The following is an 11,798-nucleotide window of genomic DNA, read 5'->3' on the forward strand; positions in this document are numbered from 1 at the left end:
GCTCCTCCAGGCACCTGGGCGTGTCCAGCACCCTGTGCACAATCCAAGGCGCACAGTGGGCAAGCCTCTACACTGTGGGAAACCCAACCAAACACCTGTACACCACCAATGGGCCCAAGACAGTCCACAATGAAAAGCAACCATGTGCCATAAAAACAGGAATTTCCTTCTGAGTTGTGATAAGCAGAATACAGAGAAATAATGCGCCAATTAGAATGCACGTGGGAGATACCGCATGTTTCAGGACAGAGTTCTGACAGGTTAGCTAGGGACGGAGGGCCCACCTGGCTCCCCTGGAACAGGGCTGGTTCTCCTCCTGCATTGAAGGAGGCCCACTCAGCAGCCCCTCCCGATGCACACAGTCCACTGATGATGTTTTTTGCAAACCTTTTAGCAATCAGTTAAAACGTAATTCTCTGCCGCTGGCTCGCTTCAGTGGCCAAATCAACAGACCTCTGTGGCCATTCTTTTAGTTGTCAGCAAAAATTGCCATTTAAGACACAGTCATCCTTTCTTTTCCAAAAAAGAAGAACACTGTCCTTGGAACTTTGCACTTAAACATGAGCCCGGGGCAGCCACCCCAGTGACAGGGTTATGGGGACATTATCAGCCTTCCTGGCACTAAGGGCTTTGCTGTCCTATTTTTCTAAGCCCCTCAGCCTCTGGGAGCCGGGGGGAGGAGGGGTCTCAAATGCTTTCTCCCCATTTACCGTGGCCCCTGTGAGGCGTGACTCGCACTCCCAAACCTTCAGGTAACACAGACACTACGAGGAGGGGTGGGGGTAGAGAGCCAATGCACGTCCATGTGTCTTAGCTGACATGTGACAAGTCACCACAGACATGCGCAAAGCACAAAGCACAGCCCCGCTGACCACATGTTTTGCCCATAATGAATCAGAGTTCTGTTGTTACTGTCTGACACACTCTTCCCAAGGCTGTCACTGGGAACTTGCCAGACGAGACTGTAATTTCATTGTTTAGGCATAAAAATGGCTTGCTGATTAGGGTTTTAAAATAGATTTCCAATGGATGTTCCTGTGTGTGTGTGTGTGTGTGTGTGTGTGTGTGTGTTTCTCTACAGATGAATAAAGAGTTGGAAGCTACTTTTTGAAAATGCCTTATGTAATTTTCAAAATAGATTTTATTTTGAAAAAGTTAATTTAATATTTATAAAAATTAAAATGTTTACTAAAGAAACTAAAAACATAACATAAGAATGTTATGTGTGTTCATAAGAATGCATTCTAATGGGCATGGGGAGGGGTTTAGGGGGACAGAACATAAAAGTCATGAAAATAACATGTTTAAGAAATCAGCATGTGAGCGCACAAAGAAAGGCAGCGGCAGGTCTGCGTGCGTATGTCAGGCTGCCGCCCTACCTGGAGACTTACCTTCTTGGACTGCAGAGCACAATTGAAATAAAGAGACTTTCCCAAGACTGCTAACACTTAATGTAGGTAAATTTAATCTGTGGGTAACTGTTTCAACTAAAAAAAAAACCAAAAAACTCTTCTGGGAACAGCATCTTCGGCCTCAGCCCAGAGAGGTCACTTCCTGCAGCAGCACGCCCAGGTGACCCACTGCACGGGGACTGCTTCCCACACCTGTCCTAGGAACTCCTGTGAGAGCCAGTCCCGCAAAGCTAAGACCTGAGACACACACCACAGGGAGAAGCACTGCAACGTAGCCAGAGGGCCTATAAGGAACCCTACGCAGCCTCTATCAACGTCTGATCCCCACAGGACCCGAGGCCCAGTGCTGCCTGCAGCCTCACACTGAACAACAGGGTTCATCACAATCCCTGAGGGCCTACTGTGCGACAGCTGACGTCTGGGAATTTAACGGTGACTAAGAAACAGGCTTAGCTTCGAGGAACCCAAAAGTCAGAAAGGACACACAGTGGGGGAAAAGGATACTGGCGGTGCCCCAGCTGGGCAAGTGGAAGTTTCCGGAAGGGTAGAGAGGGAAGTGATGACCTGCATTGGCAAAGCCTGGCTGGTCCTCTCAGGGGAGTCCAGGGGAGTCTAGGAATAGATGGTCTCAGCTAAACTTCAGGGGTGAGAAGGACTGCCCAGTCCCAAGGACCCAACCCCAAACACTCGAGGTCTTCCCCAGCCCTAACCTCTGTCTCCCAGCATCCCATAATAATGTTCATCCTGTTCGCTGTATCTCCAATTCAGCCTTGAATCCACACCCCCTCCCATCTCAGCCAAAACTACAGTTCCAGAATGCACGTCTGGACAGCCTGAGACAGCAACCTGCACAGGTGTTCACACCCTTCGGATGAGGCCACACTCCCCACCTGGGCTTAAAGGGCTGTATCCTGCACCGAGGACACATGTCCCCTGGCCCCCCAGGTCGTGACCTCGTGTCCTGCCCACACCCCAGCAGAACACACACTCACAGTACCTCTGGGCCCTGCCACACATCAGTCACTGACCTGCTCAGGGGCCTCACTTGAGCCCCTTTAGCATGAGACTGAGTCGGGCCCCTGGAGTGACCCTGCCCAGCACTCTGCAGGGTCTAGCCCAGCCGTGGTCAAACTACGGCCTACGGGCCGGATCCGGCCTGTTTGAAATGAATAAAACTAAAAAAAAAAAAAAAGACCGTACCCTTTTATGTAATGATGTTTACTTTGAATTTATATTAGTTCACACAAACACTCCATCCATGCTTTTGTTCCGGCCCTCTGGCCCAGTTTAAGAACCCATTGTGGCCCTCGAGTCAAAAAGTTTGCCCACCCCTGGTCTAGCCCTATCTCAACACACATCTGGACACATTACTATTCCCACTTCTTTAATCCCTCACATACTCGTATGTGAGACAATATATTTTGTGAGGGCAGGCTCACAAAATATCGAGCTTTCTCCCCACTAAATCCCATACCCTAGCACAGAACCAATCACACAGTGGGCCTCACAGTGCTGGGAAAGAAGGTCTCGACCTTGAGCTTCAAGGTCAGACACACTGAGCTGGAATCCCATTCTGCCACTCACTTGGATCAACTGTGTGACCTTGAACAAGTGTCTTAACCTCTCTGCTCCCCAGCCCATTTCTTCATCTTTAAATGGAAATGATGGTCATGGTATCCATATTATAGCATTTTGTGAGGTTTAAATTAATGCAAGCAAGGTAGAGTGTTTAACACACAGTAAATGTTCCAGGTATTATAATTAGTTAATAATTGTAGGATAAATGAATGAAATGTCCATTCAGTACCCAAAGATACATTGTCACTGGCAATGACAATATTTGATTTGATCAATTCAAAAGGGCAAACTAAGAGCTTAGGAAGCGAGCACAGAAACACTCTCCAGTAACGCCTGGGCCCACAGCTTCACAAACGGTTTCAACACAAGGACCAAGTCTTCCACCAGCAGCTGCGGTCATCACAGCAGGCCCAGCTCCAGAACCTGCAGAAAAACTAACCTCACCGTGGACTGGACGGGACAGCAGACGATACTGAGAGCTACCATGACTTCTGTCCAGTCTCTCAGGCCAGGTCGCTCATGTGGGAAAATGGGCTCGTTGTTTGGAGGCCTGTGATGAAGTACTTTACAGACAGTTCATCAAAAGAGAGAAAGCAAATTGCTGCCTCTCCCGGTCGGGGGTGTGCATGTCTATTACTCTTTCTATTTTACTCTGCAGATTGTTTTTAACATTTTTCACACACACACACACACACACACACACACACACACAAAATGATTCACATTTGGGGCCCCAGTAACACAATCGAGTAACACAACTGAGAACCCCTGTGGGACCCTTCTCCCACCTCTCCCCCTCCACCACCTCTACAGCACCCCTAACCCCTCCCCAACTTACCCCACTCCCCCCACCCTCTACCCCTTCCCCTCCCCCACCCCTCTCTCATCCCTCCCCAACTTGTCCTACCCCTCCTCCATTACTCCCCCATTCCTCCCACACCCACTTCCCCCTCTCCCTTCAGAGGCCCCCAGGAAGCTCAGAGGGCTCTAAGCAATGCAGTTAGAAAGTACCTTCTGTTCATTGGAGTGTGTGAAATTCAAAGAAAGTAAAAGCATCTGAGTAATAAGTAACTGTTTAAAAGCAAAGCAGGATTTTATTTTAAGAGATTGCTTGCTGACGTCTCAGGCTCGCCCAGAGACATCAAGGAAGCCACCCCGAGCTCCAGAGCTGCAGACAGCGCAGTGTGGCTACCACCAGCCAAACTGGACCAGCCATGCTCACAGGGGCCTTCACTGGGGTCCCTTCCATAGCTTCCCAAGGCAAAAACCAGCAATGCTGTTGAGGGTTTTCTTCCATATTTTAAACCACCATTTTCCAAACAGTTAAATATGATATTATCAGAAGACAAGGTAAATATCCTCTATTTTTAAACAGTAAGCATATTTTTGAATCTACACAAAATCTTACCATCTTCTGCTCTGTAAACTAAACCAACACAAAGCCAAAGCTGACGGATTTTGTACTGATTTCCCCAAAACTATCAAAGCCAATTCTATCAAAATGTTATCCAGGGAACCAGAAGGCTGATTTTCAAATAACCTCTAACATTCAGAGTAATTTTCATTGCAAAGCCACTCTGCAAGTTTCCTGAAAGCAACCCAAGCAGAACTAGTAGACACAGCGGGGGGGGGGGGGGGGGGGGGGGCTTGCGGGCAAGAGGGGTCCATCGGAACAGAGGATGGCACAGTTCTGCACCAAGTTCACTACTTTTCAGTTTAGGGAGCAAACCCGAAGCTCGTGTGGTTTTTCAAAGAGCTCTCCAGGTGGGCATTTTTTAGTTCCAGTTCATTAATTAACCAAAGCATGATAGTAAGAAATAGTTTGGGTTTCCTCGAAGCTGTGTGGTCACTTCCCTTCTCTCCCCCTCTGGTCACCTGCTGGGGGACAATGGGCAGACTTGGCAAAGTCTGAGCCAGAGGCAGTGGGCCTGGGGACCTGTCCTCTCCAGAGCACTGGTAATAGGAGCATTTGTGAAATGCAGGGAATGGGGGAGGAAGGGACAGTGATGCCCTTATAGAGAAAACTGCTCGCAGCAGACAGGCAGACGGCTCAGGACATGGACAGGGGTGTTATGGCTGCAAAGGCAAGCCACAGAATAAGAAGAGAAGTCTCCAGCTCGGCCTGGTGCATTTCTGAAGGGGACTCTGGCCACAGGGCATGCCCAGTGCTGGGGGCCCAGTGTGCTTAGTATACTGGGCGTTTGTTCTTCTGCAGACAATGAAGCGAGCTTTACTGGTTACACTGTAGTATTATGAGCCATGAATTAAAATACATCATTAACATCCTGCACCAGCTTATCAACTGCTGAGACAAAAAGCCTATTCTCTGAACAAATGGGGAGAAATTCCAGAACAACAATGAGGAGTTCCTCTCCCCACACACCAATCTGCCCGAGATTAACAATTCCAGGCTTATAGTCCCCAGACCAGGGTCCCAGTGGCTCCATGAAGTGAGGCTTTCACTGCCCGGAGAGTAAGGACCCTGATGACAGGGCCTTGAGGCCGCCTCGCTCAGACCAATCAATAATCCATTATGAGCAAACTACATTTCCACTCTAATAAGGAGAAATGAATAAAAGGCTACCAGATTCCCCCGCATTCCCCTCCCCCAGGAAAGAAAAGGACGCAAGCCCACCATCCCGGGGCCCAAGGACGCACTCTGCCCAGAGCGGCCTCACCTCCCGGCTCCCAGGGAACAACGCGCTCCCCATTTCTGCCAAAAACACTGTGAGGGTGAGTCTCGCACACTTTCTGTTCAGGACAAGAGGTACTGGGAAGGAACCACGGACAGGGTGGTGACAAAGTTCCATTTTCTCCAACAAAAGGTCTCCTTTAATTATTGAACACTGCCAAGTCAATCCGAGCAAACCTCACATTAGTCCCGAAGTATACGGTGACTCCTGTCCACCATCAGGTTTGGTTACCCAAACTCCCTGACCACGGACGCAAGGCTGGCCTCGGCGCTGCGAGCCTCGGACCACAGCTTTGGACTCAGCGCTCACTTATCAGCAAACACGCCTGGGTGACCTCAACGTGATCCTGCCGGCGGGCTACCCTTTATGAAGCTGTTGACCACCATCTGTCAAGAACCCAAAGAAATTCCTGGCTCAGAAGAGAAAGGCTCCATCTTCACCTCCAGATAGAAGGTACAAACAGAAGGACGTTTATGGACAAGAAGAAGGTAGACCAATATATTTCCAAAGGAAAATATAAGTGAGCATTCACACAGCAGCTGTCCTAATGCCCTTTTATTAAATACAAAGACTGGCAGTCCAGTCTGACCTTAACGGAGAAAAAAAAAGGCAGGTGAGTGCACAATATAGTTACTATTCACTTTCAGAAAGTCCAAGAACAAACCAGGGAGGATGTGGGAATACGCTTTCCCCAGATGTTAACAACATCCTGAAAAATCCCGTTACGGAATTAGGGAGACTTTAATAAAGAGCTGTCCATGTGAAAATAAAGGAGGGGATTTTTATATCAAAAGGAGTGTCCTTGTACTTGCTTTTCTTTTGCTCTTCAAAATTAATGCCTCATGTCACCTACTTTTCGCTATTTCCCATCCTATTAAGCAGCGACTTTATCACAAAAGGGAAGGGCCCAGCGCTTGCTTCCTCATGTTCTGCAGCAACTGTCCTGTTAGGGCACCCTGGCCGGCCAGGAGAGCTGGCACCTGGTGGGACCCCTGCTCCCTGGAGGGAAGGCAGGGCTAGTGCTATGATCTTGGCAACGGTCCTATTAAAAGCCCCATTTCCCAGAAGCTGCATCTCCCCCAAACTGGGCAGCTCCAATGAAGACTGTCGTCACGGAGGGCTGGCTGTTCAGCTTTTCACACAAACAGAGAACACATCCCTGGCTGCTCCCTCCATGAACAAAAGCAGCGAGTTTCTAGTTTTGACTCTTTTACGTCCTGCACCAAGATGATGACAGCCACCAGCCACATTCCGACTGAAAATTTAGGGGACACCAGTGAAAACGAAGGTGGGTAAACTTCTATTTTTAAAAACAAGCATGGAAGGCCAGAGGCCTCAGATAAGCTTCAGGGGGGGAAATCCCATTGAAAAGTGGCTGAGAGGTTTTTTCTGGCCCTAAACCCAAAAGTGCTGAAACTATCACCAATTCAGTATCTAATATAATTTTTTTTAATTTCTTAAATTACCAGCAGTGAAAACAATCAATCATGTATGGAGACACTCACTATATTTCCTCACTATGCAACACTTCCTGGTCTACTGGACAAATCTTTTTGAAATTCCCATTAGCTGACTGCAAAACATATTTTAACTGAAATTTCTTTCTATAAGTAAACTGTATTTTATTCCATGTAAACAAAGCAAAAGGCTGTACTGGCCCCTCACACAGGCACGCTGACCTATTTTCCAGCCTCTTACCCAAACCAACGTTTCTCTCCCAGTATAAGAAAACAGACTGCAATTAATACCAATCTCACATTATCTCTTTCTTCTGTGCGTTTTGTGAAAGAGCCTAGAAGTCCCCACCATCAAATGAAAGAAAGAATTGTGCCTGCGAATACGGAGAGAGATAATTATGTGCAGGAAGCCATAAACCGTTGTTAAACATTACCTCCCCAGTATACTGTTTGGTGCAGAACTCGGCCCCCAAGACCCCTTCATCAGGAGCACGCAGGGGAAACGCAAACACATCAATAACCAATCTTGCTGAAGTCTAACCAACGGCTCACACACGCTTTCTGTAAAGACACCCTGAATTGCATCTATTTTCACTGAAAGGCAGACGGTGCAAGAAATTATTCAAGATGTTGTTTGCCACTGTACAAACACCAAACAATACTTTCAGATGATCAAAAGCATACAAGGTCACAAACCTTCCCCAGATGCCTTCCTTCATACAAAGTGTACAGCATGCATACACTTTAGCCAGTTTAAATTTTCCAGACCCACTACCGCCAGTGACCACTGCAACGTGACCCAGTTTATCACTAATGCACGCAGCACCTTTGAAAGCCGCTGGGCTGTGCGCCTCCGAAGGACAGTGATCTATCAGGGCCTGCTTACGAAGAGCGGTTCCCCACAGAACATGATGTCACGTTGCCCCAGGATTTATGCGGCCTGCCTGCCTAACAATGTATTTTCAGGCACCGTCAGTGACCCATCGCTGCCAGTCCTGACTTCTGAAGATAACAGACCGCCTATACTTTTCTCCAAAGGAACAAAACAGAATCAACAAGCAAAATTCCACTCTCATTCCCTATAGTCATGGTTTTGTGTTACTCAGCCATCCACGTTATGATAATGCTACTACACCAGAAGTGATCCTGCAGAAACGAGAAGGGACTTTTCCTAAGCAAAAGCATCTTACCCAGCAACAGCTTCTGGTAAAAGTAAACATAAAATACAATGAGGCACGTTGCTGAATTTCAAAGCTTCCACCCCACCCCTGGTCCTCGAAGAGGACAAATAAGGACCCTGAAGCTTCCGATCTGCCAGGCAGCCCAGGCTGGACTGTCTGGGGACAGAGTGTGCGCTTAACGAGCTCAGCACGTCCGGCGGCCACCAGAGTGAGAGCAGCAGCAGCCACGGCAGGTGCTGCAAACATTTTCCAAAGACCCGAAGACCATGGCCCGGATCGAGCAACTACCTCTGCGTCATCCATTCAGTTCCATCTACGTCCATACTGACGATGAGTGTCGGAATGGTGGTGGGTATGCACTGTGAGGGGTTCACTCTGTCACTGCTGTCCCTTTCCTCGCTTGCGCTCTTCTCATACCCCCCCACCAAGCACACAGCACACATCCAAATCCAGGTCCCCTTTCCCAGGTCTGTTCAAGGCAAATGCAGGGAGCAGATTGCCAGGCACTGCAGGCAGGCAGAGGGCGGTTCCCAAGGGCGGCAGTGCTTGTGCACACGTGTGCATGTACAGGCATGTGCATAACCCAAAAACCCACTCGCTCAGAAACACACCACACATGGAAGGGAGCGCTGTGTCCAGTTCCAACGCCACCCCTGATAAAACACACCCTCCTCCCAGAAACACCGGCTTCCTAAAGGTTCCAGTACGTGGACCACTGGCCCTCTGGGCCCCGCATACAGCATCCCTGCCCATGACCTGCCCATTGTGGACTCAGAGCATGCTCGGAGCACCTTGCTGAACCCAGCCAGGACTGATGGTGTCCACCGTATTGTCTAAGGACAGCTGTCCATCCTTCCAGACACAGGGTCACTCGTCACTAATAATGCACACAGGCACCCCATCAACCAGCTCAGGAAGGGCCTGCAGGTCAAGCTGGTGACCCCTGGAAATAGCAGCCCATCTGCCCCACTCGGGACCCTCCCTTTTGTCTGCACAGTCTCGGGGACCTAACGGGCAAAACCACCTTCCGCCCTCCCTCAGCATGTTCCAGCACTGACTTCCCTTGGGTCTGAAATAACACCGTCAGGACGCTCCACACACACGACCTGTCGCTGCCCTCTACAGCAGTGGTTCTCAACCTTCCCAATGCCGTGACCCTTTAATACAGTTCCTCATGTTGTGGGGACCCCTAACCATAAAATTATTTTCGTTGCTACTTCATAACTGTAATTTTGCTACTGTTATGAATCGTAATGTAAATATCTGATATGCAGGATGTATTTTCATTGTTACAAATTGAACATAATTAAAGCATAGTGATTAATCACAAAAACAATATGTAATTATATATGTGTTTTCTGATGGTCTTAGGCGACCCCTGTGAAAGGGTCGTTGGACCCCCAAAGGGGTCGCGACCCACAGGTTGAGAACCGCTGCTCTACAGCATTCTGGCCTCAGGCTGAGAGGATGCCACTGGGCAACAACCTGGCTTCGCATGGCTGCAGAACACCAACCAGGGCTGGACGCTGTGTGGGACAGCAACAGTTTCCTCAGAAGGCAGGGGCTGTATCGAACAGGGAGGTCCTGGCAACTGCAGTCCTGTGTTGTCTAAGATGAGGATGGTGGGAGCAAAGTGCCGAGACCCCAGCAGATGACCACATTCGAGTGAATAAAGAAGACATGGGGAAGGGGGCCCTGCCACCAGTCCCCAAAAATGAAATCACGTCCAAATCACTAGAGCCTCCTCTGTTCACGACCATCGGTGTAAGGCAAAGAACGAGTCCACTAACAACTGTGAGGTGATAATACCCAGATAAAGCCACCCTGAGCTTCTGTGCAGGTCGCACGGGCCGTGAACATGACCCTCCTAGAAAGCAGGTGGCAAACTGCGCCCAAATGTTGAGTGACGTTGAACTTCCATTTAGAAGTTACCAACTACACTGCGACCTCCCAATAAAAGGGCTGCACCCTAAGTACAAAATCACATCGGGGCCACAAGTGTGATCAGAACATCGCCATCAGCCAAGCAGGGAGGACCATGACCCTCTGGAGCCCAAATCCACATCCTGAAATAGGAGGCAAGGTTTCTGGCAGCTGGGCAGGTCGGCTGCTAGCCAGTAACAAAAACTGGGGCCCGATCGGATGGACTGCTTTCCTCTCCTTTGAATAAGCCTAGCAGAGCTCATGAAACACAGTGGACGGTCACCGTTATTACTCGGGGCGAGAGTTTCCAGATTTGCATAACCAATCTACCGTGTCTGAGCACAGCCCAAGAAAGAGACCTCTAAAAAAAGCTACAGGGAAAGAAAGGGACACACGTCCCCAACCACAAGCCCATGTGTCTCCTTGTTCACCAGGGATGTTTATTCCTGTGTTTTTCTGAAAGTAACAAAGAGGCAAGAATTGATTTTACAACCTACTGAACTTGATGCGCCAGTGATGGCTCACGAGGACCACAGAGCCAGGCACAGGCTGCGTTTCTAAGGGGACCCAGTCCCCAACATCAACGGGACAGCATCCTCCAGGGAACATGCTGTGCTTTCCCACCTCTCTGTCCATTAAAAAAAGGACCATCCATGTGGCACGCGTGGGCGAGTGGACAAGGCTGCTGAGGCCTTCTCACCACAAAGAGGACCAAGGGGCCAGTGGCCCCGATGCCTGGGTCACACCTCCTCTGAGAAGCCCGAGGTCACCCCATGTAATGTGGCGAGTTCCCGGTGGGCTCACCTGGGCACCTGCACCTGCAAATGCAGGTGCCAACCTCATCCCTGCAGGTGATTCTCTGTCCCTATTGCTCTGACACTAAAGTCAAGTGATTGTCACCCAATTTGGAGATGAAATATATAAGCTTTCTTTTTTGACCCTAGTTAGCATCAAAATAGCTTTCACATTAGTATCAAATTTAATGTTTTCCTTCCGGTTTCTATATTTGTTTTGAATGTGTTTTTGTCACAAAGGAACAGTTTTCCACATGACGTGACCACCATGACCTGCCCAGGCCGGGTGCTGGGAGGGGCCACACATACAGCAAGGCCACCGGCCATTTCTCTAGCTCAGAGACTCCTTCCTTCCAACGCAAGTCAAACCATCCCACCACTGTAATCGAATGACAATGCACACCACTGCAGGAGAAGGCTGCACCACCGTTCCTCTCCTTATAAGGAGCTGCGAGCCCAACACGCTTAAGCTTCCAGAATGTCCACTGAGGTAGGAACTCAGAAGCCACACACAACTGGCAATACGTGGTATGCAGACAGACTAGTGACCTCGCTCCTGAAAGACCTGCCCAACACACACCAAAACCTTTCCCTCTGCCCCTCTACCCGCACAGAGAGACCCCCACACACACACAAGAAGGAGGGAACACTCAGAGGTTTGTGATCCATGGGCCCTGTCCCCAGGCAGCACCTCCATCCAGAAGGGACAGGGTGCTTGCTCCCTGCATCTCTGCAGCCCTCTGCCCAAAATCACTACAGA

Source organism: Myotis nattereri, assembly GCF_964212035.1.
Source record: "Myotis nattereri genome assembly, chromosome: 8".
In the NCBI taxonomy this organism is placed as follows: Eukaryota; Metazoa; Chordata; class Mammalia; order Chiroptera; family Vespertilionidae; genus Myotis; species Myotis nattereri.